This window comes from Anomaloglossus baeobatrachus, unplaced genomic scaffold (assembly GCF_048569485.1).
Source record: "Anomaloglossus baeobatrachus isolate aAnoBae1 unplaced genomic scaffold, aAnoBae1.hap1 Scaffold_5353, whole genome shotgun sequence".
Classification (NCBI taxonomy): Eukaryota; Metazoa; Chordata; class Amphibia; order Anura; family Aromobatidae; genus Anomaloglossus; species Anomaloglossus baeobatrachus.
The window spans coordinates 1-18,204 of record NW_027444727.1 but is presented as its reverse complement, the minus strand read 5'-3'; the positions used below and the strand labels follow the sequence as shown (position 1 = coordinate 18,204).

The 18,204-nt window shown below is 46.3% G+C and overlaps 12 non-coding genes across 12 annotated transcripts; all 12 read right to left on the bottom strand.

The window, feature by feature from the left end:
* Positions 1 to 387: 387 nt before the first annotated feature.
* Positions 388 to 578, bottom strand: LOC142283270 (U2 spliceosomal RNA). Its single transcript, XR_012744945.1, has one exon. It is a non-coding gene; the product is annotated as a U2 spliceosomal RNA (small nuclear RNA).
* Positions 579 to 1,965: 1,387 nt separating this feature from the next.
* Positions 1,966 to 2,156, bottom strand: LOC142283269 (U2 spliceosomal RNA). The gene has a single exon (XR_012744944.1). It is a non-coding gene; the product is annotated as a U2 spliceosomal RNA (small nuclear RNA).
* A 1,387-nt stretch (positions 2,157 to 3,543) lies between these two features.
* LOC142283268 (U2 spliceosomal RNA) lies at positions 3,544 to 3,734 on the bottom strand. Its single transcript, XR_012744943.1, has one exon. It is a non-coding gene; the product is annotated as a U2 spliceosomal RNA (small nuclear RNA).
* A 1,387-nt stretch (positions 3,735 to 5,121) lies between these two features.
* LOC142283267 (U2 spliceosomal RNA) lies at positions 5,122 to 5,312 on the bottom strand. Its single transcript, XR_012744942.1, has one exon. It is a non-coding gene; the product is annotated as a U2 spliceosomal RNA (small nuclear RNA).
* Positions 5,313 to 6,699: 1,387 nt separating this feature from the next.
* Positions 6,700 to 6,890, bottom strand: LOC142283266 (U2 spliceosomal RNA). Its single transcript, XR_012744941.1, has one exon. It is a non-coding gene; the product is annotated as a U2 spliceosomal RNA (small nuclear RNA).
* Positions 6,891 to 8,277: 1,387 nt separating this feature from the next.
* LOC142283265 (U2 spliceosomal RNA) lies at positions 8,278 to 8,468 on the bottom strand. The gene has a single exon (XR_012744940.1). It is a non-coding gene; the product is annotated as a U2 spliceosomal RNA (small nuclear RNA).
* A 1,387-nt stretch (positions 8,469 to 9,855) lies between these two features.
* Positions 9,856 to 10,046, bottom strand: LOC142283264 (U2 spliceosomal RNA). Its single transcript, XR_012744939.1, has one exon. It is a non-coding gene; the product is annotated as a U2 spliceosomal RNA (small nuclear RNA).
* A 1,388-nt stretch (positions 10,047 to 11,434) lies between these two features.
* On the bottom strand, positions 11,435 to 11,625 carry LOC142283274 (U2 spliceosomal RNA). The gene has a single exon (XR_012744949.1). It is a non-coding gene; the product is annotated as a U2 spliceosomal RNA (small nuclear RNA).
* A 1,387-nt stretch (positions 11,626 to 13,012) lies between these two features.
* LOC142283273 (U2 spliceosomal RNA) lies at positions 13,013 to 13,203 on the bottom strand. The gene has a single exon (XR_012744948.1). It is a non-coding gene; the product is annotated as a U2 spliceosomal RNA (small nuclear RNA).
* Positions 13,204 to 14,590: 1,387 nt separating this feature from the next.
* LOC142283272 (U2 spliceosomal RNA) lies at positions 14,591 to 14,781 on the bottom strand. The gene has a single exon (XR_012744947.1). It is a non-coding gene; the product is annotated as a U2 spliceosomal RNA (small nuclear RNA).
* Positions 14,782 to 16,168: 1,387 nt separating this feature from the next.
* LOC142283271 (U2 spliceosomal RNA) lies at positions 16,169 to 16,359 on the bottom strand. The gene has a single exon (XR_012744946.1). It is a non-coding gene; the product is annotated as a U2 spliceosomal RNA (small nuclear RNA).
* Positions 16,360 to 17,746: 1,387 nt separating this feature from the next.
* On the bottom strand, positions 17,747 to 17,937 carry LOC142283263 (U2 spliceosomal RNA). Its single transcript, XR_012744938.1, has one exon. It is a non-coding gene; the product is annotated as a U2 spliceosomal RNA (small nuclear RNA).
* Between the last annotated feature and the right edge of the window lie 267 nt (positions 17,938 to 18,204).

Here is an 18,204-nt window from a genome sequence, read left to right as displayed (position 1 = left end):
AACAGGTAACTTTCTTTGGAGTGGAAGCGGAGAGATCGCACCAGATGCCAATTCTAGATGTTATCACACCTGTGGTCACTGCAGCAGCAGGTGAATCCACTTTGTCCAAAAGGGATCTATTCCATTCAATTGCAAATGATCTAGATAAGACAGAGAACTGCAGCACGGGGACATAGCCGAGTTGGTCAGGTTGAGTGGTGATGAGTTTGCTATTTGGATGAATAAAGAAAGTCAAAAGTGTGAAAGATAAAAAACAAAAGGAGGAAGTGTGAAAAGTGAATGGGCCAAATTGAGGTGCATATGAAGACGTATGCTTTCTTCCAATTCATTAAATCGGGCTAATATGAATCAGGTGAATTGAGTTCTGCTTTTGGAAACTGGGTTAAGAAGGGGTGCACCGTTCCTGGAGGTACTGCAATACCAGGTCAATGCGTGGAGTGGACAGAGCAAGCTCTTTTTCCATCTCCCTGTTCTAAAAATCCATTTAATATATGGTCCCCAGATAGGGGACGTATCAGATATTAAACTGATAAGAACAGATACTACACTTGATCTTAGCCAAAAGGCCGAGAAGCGATAACCAGAATTGGTTTGGGCCTCGAGTGGCACCCTGGCCTATGCCGGACACATCTTAGGGAGAGAGAGCGAGAGGGAGACAAACCCACGCCTACACAAGACATTTTGTCACCCAAGCCAACCCTTGAAAAGGCTGCTTTGCAGAGCCAAAACAAGAAGAATGGTGCGTTTTGCAGCCGCCGCCCACTGCAATGAATCTGAATAACTCCTCCTTTAGGGCGCAAGCAACTCCCCTCCCCCTTGCAGTCTTTCCAATTCACGATACAAAAAGACGGACAGGACAGGTTGCCTGACTTTCCGTCACTGCCACCCTTTGCCATCCTTACCCGTAGAAAGCCCTTTCATCATCCCCAAACCCTAATCTTTTCCCTTTCCTTCCCAGCCCCCAAACCCTGCCCTCTGTACCTTTCTCACCACCCGCTTCCCTTCTCCTGTCATCCCCCTACCACCCGGGAAAAAAAGAGATTGCCCCCTCCTTCCACTAGCCCACCCTCCCACCCAAAGAACAACTTCTTCTGCGCAGCTTGTTTTCTAGGCAGCAGCGCTATTGTGATGTCATCGGGGGGCATTGTGACAAGCCGCCAGTGTTCCGTCTCTTCATGTTGTGCACAGTTCAAACGGAAAATACATCAACAGGCAGACTACAGAAAAGCTTACTATCAAAGGTTAGAGGGGGGCTTTCTCAGAGGGCTTTTTACAGTTTTTCTATTCCCAATTAGCCGTTTAAGTGTACTTATTGAAAGTAGTAATTCTTTCATAGGCCGCCCTTTCTTAGTATTTGACGTTCCTTATATTGCGGTATGAGGCTTCGCAGTAGGTTGCAAACATTCATCACCCATGACTGTCCCCAATTGAGCTCAGAAGCTCAATGTCTATCATGACCTCTCTTTTAGAATGTCCAAGAGCAAGCAAACTATTCCTCCAGGAGAGGGCGCCAACAGACTACTAAAGAGATCATCATTACTCAAAGAAAACCCCAAAAACCAATGCATGATAGGAATAAACAGGTAACTTTCTTTGGAGTGGAAGCGGAGAGATCGCACCAGATGCCAATTCTAGATGTTATCACACCTGTGGTCACTGCAGCAGCAGGTGAATCCACTTTGTCCAAAAGGGATCTATTCCATTCAATTGCAAATGATCTAGATAAGACAGAGAACTGCAGCACGGGGACATAGCCGAGTTGGTCAGGTTGAGTGGTGATGAGTTTGCTATTTGGATGAATAAAGAAAGTCAAAAGTGTGAAAGATAAAAAACAAAAGGAGGAAGTGTGAAAAGTGAATGGGCCAAATTGAGGTGCATATGAAGACGTATGCTTTCTTCCAATTCATTAAATCGGGCTAATATGAATCAGGTGAATTGAGTTCTGCTTTTGGAAACTGGGTTAAGAAGGGGTGCACCGTTCCTGGAGGTACTGCAATACCAGGTCAATGCGTGGAGTGGACAGAGCAAGCTCTTTTTCCATCTCCCTGTTCTAAAAATCCATTTAATATATGGTCCCCAGATAGGGGACGTATCAGATATTAAACTGATAAGAACAGATACTACACTTGATCTTAGCCAAAAGGCCGAGAAGCGATAACCAGAATTGGTTTGGGCCTCGAGTGGCACCCTGGCCTATGCCGGACACATCTTAGGGAGAGAGAGCGAGAGGGAGACAAACCCACGCCTACACAAGACATTTTGTCACCCAAGCCAACCCTTGAAAAGGCTGCTTTGCAGAGCCAAAACAAGAAGAATGGTGCGTTTTGCAGCCGCCGCCCACTGCAATGAATCTGAATAACTCCTCCTTTAGGGCGCAAGCAACTCCCCTCCCCCTTGCAGTCTTTCCAATTCACGATACAAAAAGACGGACAGGACAGGTTGCCTGACTTTCCGTCACTGCCACCCTTTGCCATCCTTACCCGTAGAAAGCCCTTTCATCATCCCCAAACCCTAATCTTTTCCCTTTCCTTCCCAGCCCCCAAACCCTGCCCTCTGTACCTTTCTCACCACCCGCTTCCCTTCTCCTGTCATCCCCCTACCACCCGGGAAAAAAAGAGATTGCCCCCTCCTTCCACTAGCCCACCCTCCCACCCAAAGAACAACTTCTTCTGCGCAGCTTGTTTTCTAGGCAGCAGCGCTATTGTGATGTCATCGGGGGGCATTGTGACAAGCCGCCAGTGTTCCGTCTCTTCATGTTGTGCACAGTTCAAACGGAAAATACATCAACAGGCAGACTACAGAAAAGCTTACTATCAAAGGTTAGAGGGGGGCTTTCTCAGAGGGCTTTTTACAGTTTTTCTATTCCCAATTAGCCGTTTAAGTGTACTTATTGAAAGTAGTAATTCTTTCATAGGCCGCCCTTTCTTAGTATTTGACGTTCCTTATATTGCGGTATGAGGCTTCGCAGTAGGTTGCAAACATTCATCACCCATGACTGTCCCCAATTGAGCTCAGAAGCTCAATGTCTATCATGACCTCTCTTTTAGAATGTCCAAGAGCAAGCAAACTATTCCTCCAGGAGAGGGCGCCAACAGACTACTAAAGAGATCATCATTACTCAAAGAAAACCCCAAAAACCAATGCATGATAGGAATAAACAGGTAACTTTCTTTGGAGTGGAAGCGGAGAGATCGCACCAGATGCCAATTCTAGATGTTATCACACCTGTGGTCACTGCAGCAGCAGGTGAATCCACTTTGTCCAAAAGGGATCTATTCCATTCAATTGCAAATGATCTAGATAAGACAGAGAACTGCAGCACGGGGACATAGCCGAGTTGGTCAGGTTGAGTGGTGATGAGTTTGCTATTTGGATGAATAAAGAAAGTCAAAAGTGTGAAAGATAAAAAACAAAAGGAGGAAGTGTGAAAAGTGAATGGGCCAAATTGAGGTGCATATGAAGACGTATGCTTTCTTCCAATTCATTAAATCGGGCTAATATGAATCAGGTGAATTGAGTTCTGCTTTTGGAAACTGGGTTAAGAAGGGGTGCACCGTTCCTGGAGGTACTGCAATACCAGGTCAATGCGTGGAGTGGACAGAGCAAGCTCTTTTTCCATCTCCCTGTTCTAAAAATCCATTTAATATATGGTCCCCAGATAGGGGACGTATCAGATATTAAACTGATAAGAACAGATACTACACTTGATCTTAGCCAAAAGGCCGAGAAGCGATAACCAGAATTGGTTTGGGCCTCGAGTGGCACCCTGGCCTATGCCGGACACATCTTAGGGAGAGAGAGCGAGAGGGAGACAAACCCACGCCTACACAAGACATTTTGTCACCCAAGCCAACCCTTGAAAAGGCTGCTTTGCAGAGCCAAAACAAGAAGAATGGTGCGTTTTGCAGCCGCCGCCCACTGCAATGAATCTGAATAACTCCTCCTTTAGGGCGCAAGCAACTCCCCTCCCCCTTGCAGTCTTTCCAATTCACGATACAAAAAGACGGACAGGACAGGTTGCCTGACTTTCCGTCACTGCCACCCTTTGCCATCCTTACCCGTAGAAAGCCCTTTCATCATCCCCAAACCCTAATCTTTTCCCTTTCCTTCCCAGCCCCCAAACCCTGCCCTCTGTACCTTTCTCACCACCCGCTTCCCTTCTCCTGTCATCCCCCTACCACCCGGGAAAAAAAGAGATTGCCCCCTCCTTCCACTAGCCCACCCTCCCACCCAAAGAACAACTTCTTCTGCGCAGCTTGTTTTCTAGGCAGCAGCGCTATTGTGATGTCATCGGGGGGCATTGTGACAAGCCGCCAGTGTTCCGTCTCTTCATGTTGTGCACAGTTCAAACGGAAAATACATCAACAGGCAGACTACAGAAAAGCTTACTATCAAAGGTTAGAGGGGGGCTTTCTCAGAGGGCTTTTTACAGTTTTTCTATTCCCAATTAGCCGTTTAAGTGTACTTATTGAAAGTAGTAATTCTTTCATAGGCCGCCCTTTCTTAGTATTTGACGTTCCTTATATTGCGGTATGAGGCTTCGCAGTAGGTTGCAAACATTCATCACCCATGACTGTCCCCAATTGAGCTCAGAAGCTCAATGTCTATCATGACCTCTCTTTTAGAATGTCCAAGAGCAAGCAAACTATTCCTCCAGGAGAGGGCGCCAACAGACTACTAAAGAGATCATCATTACTCAAAGAAAACCCCAAAAACCAATGCATGATAGGAATAAACAGGTAACTTTCTTTGGAGTGGAAGCGGAGAGATCGCACCAGATGCCAATTCTAGATGTTATCACACCTGTGGTCACTGCAGCAGCAGGTGAATCCACTTTGTCCAAAAGGGATCTATTCCATTCAATTGCAAATGATCTAGATAAGACAGAGAACTGCAGCACGGGGACATAGCCGAGTTGGTCAGGTTGAGTGGTGATGAGTTTGCTATTTGGATGAATAAAGAAAGTCAAAAGTGTGAAAGATAAAAAACAAAAGGAGGAAGTGTGAAAAGTGAATGGGCCAAATTGAGGTGCATATGAAGACGTATGCTTTCTTCCAATTCATTAAATCGGGCTAATATGAATCAGGTGAATTGAGTTCTGCTTTTGGAAACTGGGTTAAGAAGGGGTGCACCGTTCCTGGAGGTACTGCAATACCAGGTCAATGCGTGGAGTGGACAGAGCAAGCTCTTTTTCCATCTCCCTGTTCTAAAAATCCATTTAATATATGGTCCCCAGATAGGGGACGTATCAGATATTAAACTGATAAGAACAGATACTACACTTGATCTTAGCCAAAAGGCCGAGAAGCGATAACCAGAATTGGTTTGGGCCTCGAGTGGCACCCTGGCCTATGCCGGACACATCTTAGGGAGAGAGAGCGAGAGGGAGACAAACCCACGCCTACACAAGACATTTTGTCACCCAAGCCAACCCTTGAAAAGGCTGCTTTGCAGAGCCAAAACAAGAAGAATGGTGCGTTTTGCAGCCGCCGCCCACTGCAATGAATCTGAATAACTCCTCCTTTAGGGCGCAAGCAACTCCCCTCCCCCTTGCAGTCTTTCCAATTCACGATACAAAAAGACGGACAGGACAGGTTGCCTGACTTTCCGTCACTGCCACCCTTTGCCATCCTTACCCGTAGAAAGCCCTTTCATCATCCCCAAACCCTAATCTTTTCCCTTTCCTTCCCAGCCCCCAAACCCTGCCCTCTGTACCTTTCTCACCACCCGCTTCCCTTCTCCTGTCATCCCCCTACCACCCGGGAAAAAAAGAGATTGCCCCCTCCTTCCACTAGCCCACCCTCCCACCCAAAGAACAACTTCTTCTGCGCAGCTTGTTTTCTAGGCAGCAGCGCTATTGTGATGTCATCGGGGGGCATTGTGACAAGCCGCCAGTGTTCCGTCTCTTCATGTTGTGCACAGTTCAAACGGAAAATACATCAACAGGCAGACTACAGAAAAGCTTACTATCAAAGGTTAGAGGGGGGCTTTCTCAGAGGGCTTTTTACAGTTTTTCTATTCCCAATTAGCCGTTTAAGTGTACTTATTGAAAGTAGTAATTCTTTCATAGGCCGCCCTTTCTTAGTATTTGACGTTCCTTATATTGCGGTATGAGGCTTCGCAGTAGGTTGCAAACATTCATCACCCATGACTGTCCCCAATTGAGCTCAGAAGCTCAATGTCTATCATGACCTCTCTTTTAGAATGTCCAAGAGCAAGCAAACTATTCCTCCAGGAGAGGGCGCCAACAGACTACTAAAGAGATCATCATTACTCAAAGAAAACCCCAAAAACCAATGCATGATAGGAATAAACAGGTAACTTTCTTTGGAGTGGAAGCGGAGAGATCGCACCAGATGCCAATTCTAGATGTTATCACACCTGTGGTCACTGCAGCAGCAGGTGAATCCACTTTGTCCAAAAGGGATCTATTCCATTCAATTGCAAATGATCTAGATAAGACAGAGAACTGCAGCACGGGGACATAGCCGAGTTGGTCAGGTTGAGTGGTGATGAGTTTGCTATTTGGATGAATAAAGAAAGTCAAAAGTGTGAAAGATAAAAAACAAAAGGAGGAAGTGTGAAAAGTGAATGGGCCAAATTGAGGTGCATATGAAGACGTATGCTTTCTTCCAATTCATTAAATCGGGCTAATATGAATCAGGTGAATTGAGTTCTGCTTTTGGAAACTGGGTTAAGAAGGGGTGCACCGTTCCTGGAGGTACTGCAATACCAGGTCAATGCGTGGAGTGGACAGAGCAAGCTCTTTTTCCATCTCCCTGTTCTAAAAATCCATTTAATATATGGTCCCCAGATAGGGGACGTATCAGATATTAAACTGATAAGAACAGATACTACACTTGATCTTAGCCAAAAGGCCGAGAAGCGATAACCAGAATTGGTTTGGGCCTCGAGTGGCACCCTGGCCTATGCCGGACACATCTTAGGGAGAGAGAGCGAGAGGGAGACAAACCCACGCCTACACAAGACATTTTGTCACCCAAGCCAACCCTTGAAAAGGCTGCTTTGCAGAGCCAAAACAAGAAGAATGGTGCGTTTTGCAGCCGCCGCCCACTGCAATGAATCTGAATAACTCCTCCTTTAGGGCGCAAGCAACTCCCCTCCCCCTTGCAGTCTTTCCAATTCACGATACAAAAAGACGGACAGGACAGGTTGCCTGACTTTCCGTCACTGCCACCCTTTGCCATCCTTACCCGTAGAAAGCCCTTTCATCATCCCCAAACCCTAATCTTTTCCCTTTCCTTCCCAGCCCCCAAACCCTGCCCTCTGTACCTTTCTCACCACCCGCTTCCCTTCTCCTGTCATCCCCCTACCACCCGGGAAAAAAAGAGATTGCCCCCTCCTTCCACTAGCCCACCCTCCCACCCAAAGAACAACTTCTTCTGCGCAGCTTGTTTTCTAGGCAGCAGCGCTATTGTGATGTCATCGGGGGGCATTGTGACAAGCCGCCAGTGTTCCGTCTCTTCATGTTGTGCACAGTTCAAACGGAAAATACATCAACAGGCAGACTACAGAAAAGCTTACTATCAAAGGTTAGAGGGGGGCTTTCTCAGAGGGCTTTTTACAGTTTTTCTATTCCCAATTAGCCGTTTAAGTGTACTTATTGAAAGTAGTAATTCTTTCATAGGCCGCCCTTTCTTAGTATTTGACGTTCCTTATATTGCGGTATGAGGCTTCGCAGTAGGTTGCAAACATTCATCACCCATGACTGTCCCCAATTGAGCTCAGAAGCTCAATGTCTATCATGACCTCTCTTTTAGAATGTCCAAGAGCAAGCAAACTATTCCTCCAGGAGAGGGCGCCAACAGACTACTAAAGAGATCATCATTACTCAAAGAAAACCCCAAAAACCAATGCATGATAGGAATAAACAGGTAACTTTCTTTGGAGTGGAAGCGGAGAGATCGCACCAGATGCCAATTCTAGATGTTATCACACCTGTGGTCACTGCAGCAGCAGGTGAATCCACTTTGTCCAAAAGGGATCTATTCCATTCAATTGCAAATGATCTAGATAAGACAGAGAACTGCAGCACGGGGACATAGCCGAGTTGGTCAGGTTGAGTGGTGATGAGTTTGCTATTTGGATGAATAAAGAAAGTCAAAAGTGTGAAAGATAAAAAACAAAAGGAGGAAGTGTGAAAAGTGAATGGGCCAAATTGAGGTGCATATGAAGACGTATGCTTTCTTCCAATTCATTAAATCGGGCTAATATGAATCAGGTGAATTGAGTTCTGCTTTTGGAAACTGGGTTAAGAAGGGGTGCACCGTTCCTGGAGGTACTGCAATACCAGGTCAATGCGTGGAGTGGACAGAGCAAGCTCTTTTTCCATCTCCCTGTTCTAAAAATCCATTTAATATATGGTCCCCAGATAGGGGACGTATCAGATATTAAACTGATAAGAACAGATACTACACTTGATCTTAGCCAAAAGGCCGAGAAGCGATAACCAGAATTGGTTTGGGCCTCGAGTGGCACCCTGGCCTATGCCGGACACATCTTAGGGAGAGAGAGCGAGAGGGAGACAAACCCACGCCTACACAAGACATTTTGTCACCCAAGCCAACCCTTGAAAAGGCTGCTTTGCAGAGCCAAAACAAGAAGAATGGTGCGTTTTGCAGCCGCCGCCCACTGCAATGAATCTGAATAACTCCTCCTTTAGGGCGCAAGCAACTCCCCTCCCCCTTGCAGTCTTTCCAATTCACGATACAAAAAGACGGACAGGACAGGTTGCCTGACTTTCCGTCACTGCCACCCTTTGCCATCCTTACCCGTAGAAAGCCCTTTCATCATCCCCAAACCCTAATCTTTTCCCTTTCCTTCCCAGCCCCCAAACCCTGCCCTCTGTACCTTTCTCACCACCCGCTTCCCTTCTCCTGTCATCCCCCTACCACCCGGGAAAAAAAGAGATTGCCCCCTCCTTCCACTAGCCCACCCTCCCACCCAAAGAACAACTTCTTCTGCGCAGCTTGTTTTCTAGGCAGCAGCGCTATTGTGATGTCATCGGGGGGCATTGTGACAAGCCGCCAGTGTTCCGTCTCTTCATGTTGTGCACAGTTCAAACGGAAAATACATCAACAGGCAGACTACAGAAAAGCTTACTATCAAAGGTTAGAGGGGGGCTTTCTCAGAGGGCTTTTTACAGTTTTTCTATTCCCAATTAGCCGTTTAAGTGTACTTATTGAAAGTAGTAATTCTTTCATAGGCCGCCCTTTCTTAGTATTTGACGTTCCTTATATTGCGGTATGAGGCTTCGCAGTAGGTTGCAAACATTCATCACCCATGACTGTCCCCAATTGAGCTCAGAAGCTCAATGTCTATCATGACCTCTCTTTTAGAATGTCCAAGAGCAAGCAAACTATTCCTCCAGGAGAGGGCGCCAACAGACTACTAAAGAGATCATCATTACTCAAAGAAAACCCCAAAAACCAATGCATGATAGGAATAAACAGGTAACTTTCTTTGGAGTGGAAGCGGAGAGATCGCACCAGATGCCAATTCTAGATGTTATCACACCTGTGGTCACTGCAGCAGCAGGTGAATCCACTTTGTCCAAAAGGGATCTATTCCATTCAATTGCAAATGATCTAGATAAGACAGAGAACTGCAGCACGGGGACATAGCCGAGTTGGTCAGGTTGAGTGGTGATGAGTTTGCTATTTGGATGAATAAAGAAAGTCAAAAGTGTGAAAGATAAAAAACAAAAGGAGGAAGTGTGAAAAGTGAATGGGCCAAATTGAGGTGCATATGAAGACGTATGCTTTCTTCCAATTCATTAAATCGGGCTAATATGAATCAGGTGAATTGAGTTCTGCTTTTGGAAACTGGGTTAAGAAGGGGTGCACCGTTCCTGGAGGTACTGCAATACCAGGTCAATGCGTGGAGTGGACAGAGCAAGCTCTTTTTCCATCTCCCTGTTCTAAAAATCCATTTAATATATGGTCCCCAGATAGGGGACGTATCAGATATTAAACTGATAAGAACAGATACTACACTTGATCTTAGCCAAAAGGCCGAGAAGCGATAACCAGAATTGGTTTGGGCCTCGAGTGGCACCCTGGCCTATGCCGGACACATCTTAGGGAGAGAGAGCGAGAGGGAGACAAACCCACGCCTACACAAGACATTTTGTCACCCAAGCCAACCCTTGAAAAGGCTGCTTTGCAGAGCCAAAACAAGAAGAATGGTGCGTTTTGCAGCCGCCGCCCACTGCAATGAATCTGAATAACTCCTCCTTTAGGGCGCAAGCAACTCCCCTCCCCCTTGCAGTCTTTCCAATTCACGATACAAAAAGACGGACAGGACAGGTTGCCTGACTTTCCGTCACTGCCACCCTTTGCCATCCTTACCCGTAGAAAGCCCTTTCATCATCCCCAAACCCTAATCTTTTCCCTTTCCTTCCCAGCCCCCAAACCCTGCCCTCTGTACCTTTCTCACCACGCCGCTTCCCTTCTCCTGTCATCCCCCTACCACCCGGGAAAAAAAGAGATTGCCCCCTCCTTCCACTAGCCCACCCTCCCACCCAAAGAACAACTTCTTCTGCGCAGCTTGTTTTCTAGGCAGCAGCGCTATTGTGATGTCATCGGGGGGCATTGTGACAAGCCGCCAGTGTTCCGTCTCTTCATGTTGTGCACAGTTCAAACGGAAAATACATCAACAGGCAGACTACAGAAAAGCTTACTATCAAAGGTTAGAGGGGGGCTTTCTCAGAGGGCTTTTTACAGTTTTTCTATTCCCAATTAGCCGTTTAAGTGTACTTATTGAAAGTAGTAATTCTTTCATAGGCCGCCCTTTCTTAGTATTTGACGTTCCTTATATTGCGGTATGAGGCTTCGCAGTAGGTTGCAAACATTCATCACCCATGACTGTCCCCAATTGAGCTCAGAAGCTCAATGTCTATCATGACCTCTCTTTTAGAATGTCCAAGAGCAAGCAAACTATTCCTCCAGGAGAGGGCGCCAACAGACTACTAAAGAGATCATCATTACTCAAAGAAAACCCCAAAAACCAATGCATGATAGGAATAAACAGGTAACTTTCTTTGGAGTGGAAGCGGAGAGATCGCACCAGATGCCAATTCTAGATGTTATCACACCTGTGGTCACTGCAGCAGCAGGTGAATCCACTTTGTCCAAAAGGGATCTATTCCATTCAATTGCAAATGATCTAGATAAGACAGAGAACTGCAGCACGGGGACATAGCCGAGTTGGTCAGGTTGAGTGGTGATGAGTTTGCTATTTGGATGAATAAAGAAAGTCAAAAGTGTGAAAGATAAAAAACAAAAGGAGGAAGTGTGAAAAGTGAATGGGCCAAATTGAGGTGCATATGAAGACGTATGCTTTCTTCCAATTCATTAAATCGGGCTAATATGAATCAGGTGAATTGAGTTCTGCTTTTGGAAACTGGGTTAAGAAGGGGTGCACCGTTCCTGGAGGTACTGCAATACCAGGTCAATGCGTGGAGTGGACAGAGCAAGCTCTTTTTCCATCTCCCTGTTCTAAAAATCCATTTAATATATGGTCCCCAGATAGGGGACGTATCAGATATTAAACTGATAAGAACAGATACTACACTTGATCTTAGCCAAAAGGCCGAGAAGCGATAACCAGAATTGGTTTGGGCCTCGAGTGGCACCCTGGCCTATGCCGGACACATCTTAGGGAGAGAGAGCGAGAGGGAGACAAACCCACGCCTACACAAGACATTTTGTCACCCAAGCCAACCCTTGAAAAGGCTGCTTTGCAGAGCCAAAACAAGAAGAATGGTGCGTTTTGCAGCCGCCGCCCACTGCAATGAATCTGAATAACTCCTCCTTTAGGGCGCAAGCAACTCCCCTCCCCCTTGCAGTCTTTCCAATTCACGATACAAAAAGACGGACAGGACAGGTTGCCTGACTTTCCGTCACTGCCACCCTTTGCCATCCTTACCCGTAGAAAGCCCTTTCATCATCCCCAAACCCTAATCTTTTCCCTTTCCTTCCCAGCCCCCAAACCCTGCCCTCTGTACCTTTCTCACCACCCGCTTCCCTTCTCCTGTCATCCCCCTACCACCCGGGAAAAAAAGAGATTGCCCCCTCCTTCCACTAGCCCACCCTCCCACCCAAAGAACAACTTCTTCTGCGCAGCTTGTTTTCTAGGCAGCAGCGCTATTGTGATGTCATCGGGGGGCATTGTGACAAGCCGCCAGTGTTCCGTCTCTTCATGTTGTGCACAGTTCAAACGGAAAATACATCAACAGGCAGACTACAGAAAAGCTTACTATCAAAGGTTAGAGGGGGGCTTTCTCAGAGGGCTTTTTACAGTTTTTCTATTCCCAATTAGCCGTTTAAGTGTACTTATTGAAAGTAGTAATTCTTTCATAGGCCGCCCTTTCTTAGTATTTGACGTTCCTTATATTGCGGTATGAGGCTTCGCAGTAGGTTGCAAACATTCATCACCCATGACTGTCCCCAATTGAGCTCAGAAGCTCAATGTCTATCATGACCTCTCTTTTAGAATGTCCAAGAGCAAGCAAACTATTCCTCCAGGAGAGGGCGCCAACAGACTACTAAAGAGATCATCATTACTCAAAGAAAACCCCAAAAACCAATGCATGATAGGAATAAACAGGTAACTTTCTTTGGAGTGGAAGCGGAGAGATCGCACCAGATGCCAATTCTAGATGTTATCACACCTGTGGTCACTGCAGCAGCAGGTGAATCCACTTTGTCCAAAAGGGATCTATTCCATTCAATTGCAAATGATCTAGATAAGACAGAGAACTGCAGCACGGGGACATAGCCGAGTTGGTCAGGTTGAGTGGTGATGAGTTTGCTATTTGGATGAATAAAGAAAGTCAAAAGTGTGAAAGATAAAAAACAAAAGGAGGAAGTGTGAAAAGTGAATGGGCCAAATTGAGGTGCATATGAAGACGTATGCTTTCTTCCAATTCATTAAATCGGGCTAATATGAATCAGGTGAATTGAGTTCTGCTTTTGGAAACTGGGTTAAGAAGGGGTGCACCGTTCCTGGAGGTACTGCAATACCAGGTCAATGCGTGGAGTGGACAGAGCAAGCTCTTTTTCCATCTCCCTGTTCTAAAAATCCATTTAATATATGGTCCCCAGATAGGGGACGTATCAGATATTAAACTGATAAGAACAGATACTACACTTGATCTTAGCCAAAAGGCCGAGAAGCGATAACCAGAATTGGTTTGGGCCTCGAGTGGCACCCTGGCCTATGCCGGACACATCTTAGGGAGAGAGAGCGAGAGGGAGACAAACCCACGCCTACACAAGACATTTTGTCACCCAAGCCAACCCTTGAAAAGGCTGCTTTGCAGAGCCAAAACAAGAAGAATGGTGCGTTTTGCAGCCGCCGCCCACTGCAATGAATCTGAATAACTCCTCCTTTAGGGCGCAAGCAACTCCCCTCCCCCTTGCAGTCTTTCCAATTCACGATACAAAAAGACGGACAGGACAGGTTGCCTGACTTTCCGTCACTGCCACCCTTTGCCATCCTTACCCGTAGAAAGCCCTTTCATCATCCCCAAACCCTAATCTTTTCCCTTTCCTTCCCAGCCCCCAAACCCTGCCCTCTGTACCTTTCTCACCACCCGCTTCCCTTCTCCTGTCATCCCCCTACCACCCGGGAAAAAAAGAGATTGCCCCCTCCTTCCACTAGCCCACCCTCCCACCCAAAGAACAACTTCTTCTGCGCAGCTTGTTTTCTAGGCAGCAGCGCTATTGTGATGTCATCGGGGGGCATTGTGACAAGCCGCCAGTGTTCCGTCTCTTCATGTTGTGCACAGTTCAAACGGAAAATACATCAACAGGCAGACTACAGAAAAGCTTACTATCAAAGGTTAGAGGGGGGCTTTCTCAGAGGGCTTTTTACAGTTTTTCTATTCCCAATTAGCCGTTTAAGTGTACTTATTGAAAGTAGTAATTCTTTCATAGGCCGCCCTTTCTTAGTATTTGACGTTCCTTATATTGCGGTATGAGGCTTCGCAGTAGGTTGCAAACATTCATCACCCATGACTGTCCCCAATTGAGCTCAGAAGCTCAATGTCTATCATGACCTCTCTTTTAGAATGTCCAAGAGCAAGCAAACTATTCCTCCAGGAGAGGGCGCCAACAGACTACTAAAGAGATCATCATTACTCAAAGAAAACCCCAAAAACCAATGCATGATAGGAATAAACAGGTAACTTTCTTTGGAGTGGAAGCGGAGAGATCGCACCAGATGCCAATTCTAGATGTTATCACACCTGTGGTCACTGCAGCAGCAGGTGAATCCACTTTGTCCAAAAGGGATCTATTCCATTCAATTGCAAATGATCTAGATAAGACAGAGAACTGCAGCACGGGGACATAGCCGAGTTGGTCAGGTTGAGTGGTGATGAGTTTGCTATTTGGATGAATAAAGAAAGTCAAAAGTGTGAAAGATAAAAAACAAAAGGAGGAAGTGTGAAAAGTGAATGGGCCAAATTGAGGTGCATATGAAGACGTATGCTTTCTTCCAATTCATTAAATCGGGCTAATATGAATCAGGTGAATTGAGTTCTGCTTTTGGAAACTGGGTTAAGAAGGGGTGCACCGTTCCTGGAGGTACTGCAATACCAGGTCAATGCGTGGAGTGGACAGAGCAAGCTCTTTTTCCATCTCCCTGTTCTAAAAATCCATTTAATATATGGTCCCCAGATAGGGGACGTATCAGATATTAAACTGATAAGAACAGATACTACACTTGATCTTAGCCAAAAGGCCGAGAAGCGATAACCAGAATTGGTTTGGGCCTCGAGTGGCACCCTGGCCTATGCCGGACACATCTTAGGGAGAGAGAGCGAGAGGGAGACAAACCCACGCCTACACAAGACATTTTGTCACCCAAGCCAACCCTTGAAAAGGCTGCTTTGCAGAGCCAAAACAAGAAGAATGGTGCGTTTTGCAGCCGCCGCCCACTGCAATGAATCTGAATAACTCCTCCTTTAGGGCGCAAGCAACTCCCCTCCCCCTTGCAGTCTTTCCAATTCACGATACAAAAAGACGGACAGGACAGGTTGCCTGACTTTCCGTCACTGCCACCCTTTGCCATCCTTACCCGTAGAAAGCCCTTTCATCATCCCCAAACCCTAATCTTTTCCCTTTCCTTCCCAGCCCCCAAACCCTGCCCTCTGTACCTTTCTCACCACCCGCTTCCCTTCTCCTGTCATCCCCCTACCACCCGGGAAAAAAAGAGATTGCCCCCTCCTTCCACTAGCCCACCCTCCCACCCAAAGAACAACTTCTTCTGCGCAGCTTGTTTTCTAGGCAGCAGCGCTATTGTGATGTCATCGGGGGGCATTGTGACAAGCCGCCAGTGTTCCGTCTCTTCATGTTGTGCACAGTTCAAACGGAAAATACATCAACAGGCAGACTACAGAAAAGCTTACTATCAAAGGTTAGAGGGGGGCTTTCTCAGAGGGCTTTTTACAGTTTTTCTATTCCCAATTAGCCGTTTAAGTGTACTTATTGAAAGTAGTAATTCTTTCATAGGCCGCCCTTTCTTAGTATTTGACGTTCCTTATATTGCGGTATGAGGCTTCGCAGTAGGTTGCAAACATTCATCACCCATGACTGTCCCCAATTGAGCTCAGAAGCTCAATGTCTATCATGACCTCTCTTTTAGAATGTCCAAGAGCAAGCAAACTATTCCTCCAGGAGAGGGCGCCAACAGACTACTAAAGAGATCATCATTACTCAAAGAAAACCCCAAAAACCAATGCATGATAGGAATAAACAGGTAACTTTCTTTGGAGTGGAAGCGGAGAGATCGCACCAGATGCCAATTCTAGATGTTATCACACCTGTGGTCACTGCAGCAGCAGGTGAATCCACTTTGTCCAAAAGGGATCTATTCCATTCAATTGCAAATGATCTAGATAAGACAGAGAACTGCAGCACGGGGACATAGCCGAGTTGGTCAGGTTGAGTGGTGATGAGTTTGCTATTTGGATGAATAAAGAAAGTCAAAAGTGTGAAAGATAAAAAACAAAAGGAGGAAGTGTGAAAAGTGAATGGGCCAAATTGAGGTGCATATGAAGACGTATGCTTTCTTCCAATTCATTAAATCGGGCTAATATGAATCAGGTGAATTGAGTTCTGCTTTTGGAAACTGGGTTAAGAAGGGGTGCACCGTTCCTGGAGGTACTGCAATACCAGGTCAATGCGTGGAGTGGACAGAGCAAGCTCTTTTTCCATCTCCCTGTTCTAAAAATCCATTTAATATATGGTCCCCAGATAGGGGACGTATCAGATATTAAACTGATAAGAACAGATACTACACTTGATCTTAGCCAAAAGGCCGAGAAGCGATAACCAGAATTGGTTTGGGCCTCGAGTGGCACCCTGGCCTATGCCGGACACATCTTAGGGAGAGAGAGCGAGAGGGAGACAAACCCACGCCTACACAAGACATTTTGTCACCCAAGCCAACCCTTGAAAAGGCTGCTTTGCAGAGCCAAAACAAGAAGAATGGTGCGTTTTGCAGCCGCCGCCCACTGCAATGAATCTGAATAACTCCTCCTTTAGGGCGCAAGCAACTCCCCTCCCCCTTGCAGTCTTTCCAATTCACGATACAAAAAGACGGACAGGACAGGTTGCCTGACTTTCCGTCACTGCCACCCTTTGCCATCCTTACCCGTAGAAAGCCCTTTCATCATCCCCAAACCCTAATCTTTTCCCTTTCCTTCCCAGCCCCCAAACCCTGCCCTCTGTACCTTTCTCACCACCCGCTTCCCTTCTCCTGTCATCCCCCTACCACCCGGGAAAAAAAGAGATTGCCCCCTCCTTCCACTAGCCCACCCTCCCACCCAAAGAACAACTTCTTCTGCGCAGCTTGTTTTCTAGGCAGCAGCGCTATTGTGATGTCATCGGGGGGCATTGTGACAAGCCGCCAGTGTTCCGTCTCTTCATGTTGTGCACAGTTCAAACGGAAAATACATCAACAGGCAGACTACAGAAAAGCTTACTATCAAAGGTTAGAGGGGGGCTTTCTCAGAGGGCTTTTTACAGTTTTTCTATTCCCAATTAGCTGTTTAAGTGTACTTATTGAAAGTAGTAATTCTTTCATAGGCCGCCCTTTCTTAGTATTTGACGTTCCTTATATTGCGGTATGAGGCTTCGCAGTAGGTTGCAAACATTCATCACCCATGACTGTCCCCAATTGAGCTCAGAAGCTCAATGTCTATCATGACCTCTCTTTTAGAATGTCCAAGAGCAAGCAAACTATTCCTCCAGGAGAGGGCGCCAACAGACTACTAAAGAGATCATCATTACTCAAAGAAAACCCCAAAAACCAATGCATGATAGGAATAAACAGGTAACTTTCTTTGGAGTGGAAGCGGAGAGATCGCACCAGATGCCAATTCTAGATGTTATCACACCTGTGGTCACTGCAGCAGCAGGTGAATCCACTTTGTCCAAAAGGGATCTATTCCATTCAATTGCAAATGATCTAGATAAGACAGAGAACTGCAGCACGGGGACATAGCCGAGTTGGTCAGGTTGAGTGGTGATGAGTTTGCTATTTGGATGAATAAAGAAAGTCAAAAGTGTGAAAGATAAAAAACAAAAGGAGGAAGTGTGAAAAGTGAATGGGCCAAATTGAGGTGCATATGAAGACGTATGCTTTCTTCCAATTCATTAAATCGGGCTAATATGAATCAGGTGAATTGAGTTCTGCTTTTGGAAACTGGGTTAAGAAGGGGTGCACCGTTCCTGGAGGTACTGCAATACCAGGTCAATGCGTGGAGTGGACAGAGCAAGCTCTTTTTCCATCTCCCTGTTCTAAAAATCCATTTAATATATGGTCCCCAGATAGGGGACGTATCAGATATTAAACTGATAAGAACAGATACTACACTTGATCTTAGCCAAAAGGCCGAGAAGCGATAACCAGAATTGGTTTGGGCCTCGAGTGGCACCCTGGCCTATGCCGGACACATCTTAGGGAGAGAGAGCGAGAGGGAGACAAACCCACGCCTACACAAGACATTTTGTCACCCAAGCCAACCCTTGAAAAGGCTGCTTTGCAGAGCCAAAACAAGAAGAATGGTGCGTTTTGCAGCCGCCGCCCACTGCAATGAATCTGAATAACTCCTCCTTTAGGGCGCAAGCAACTCCCCTCCCCCTTGCAGTCTTTCCAATTCACGATACAAAA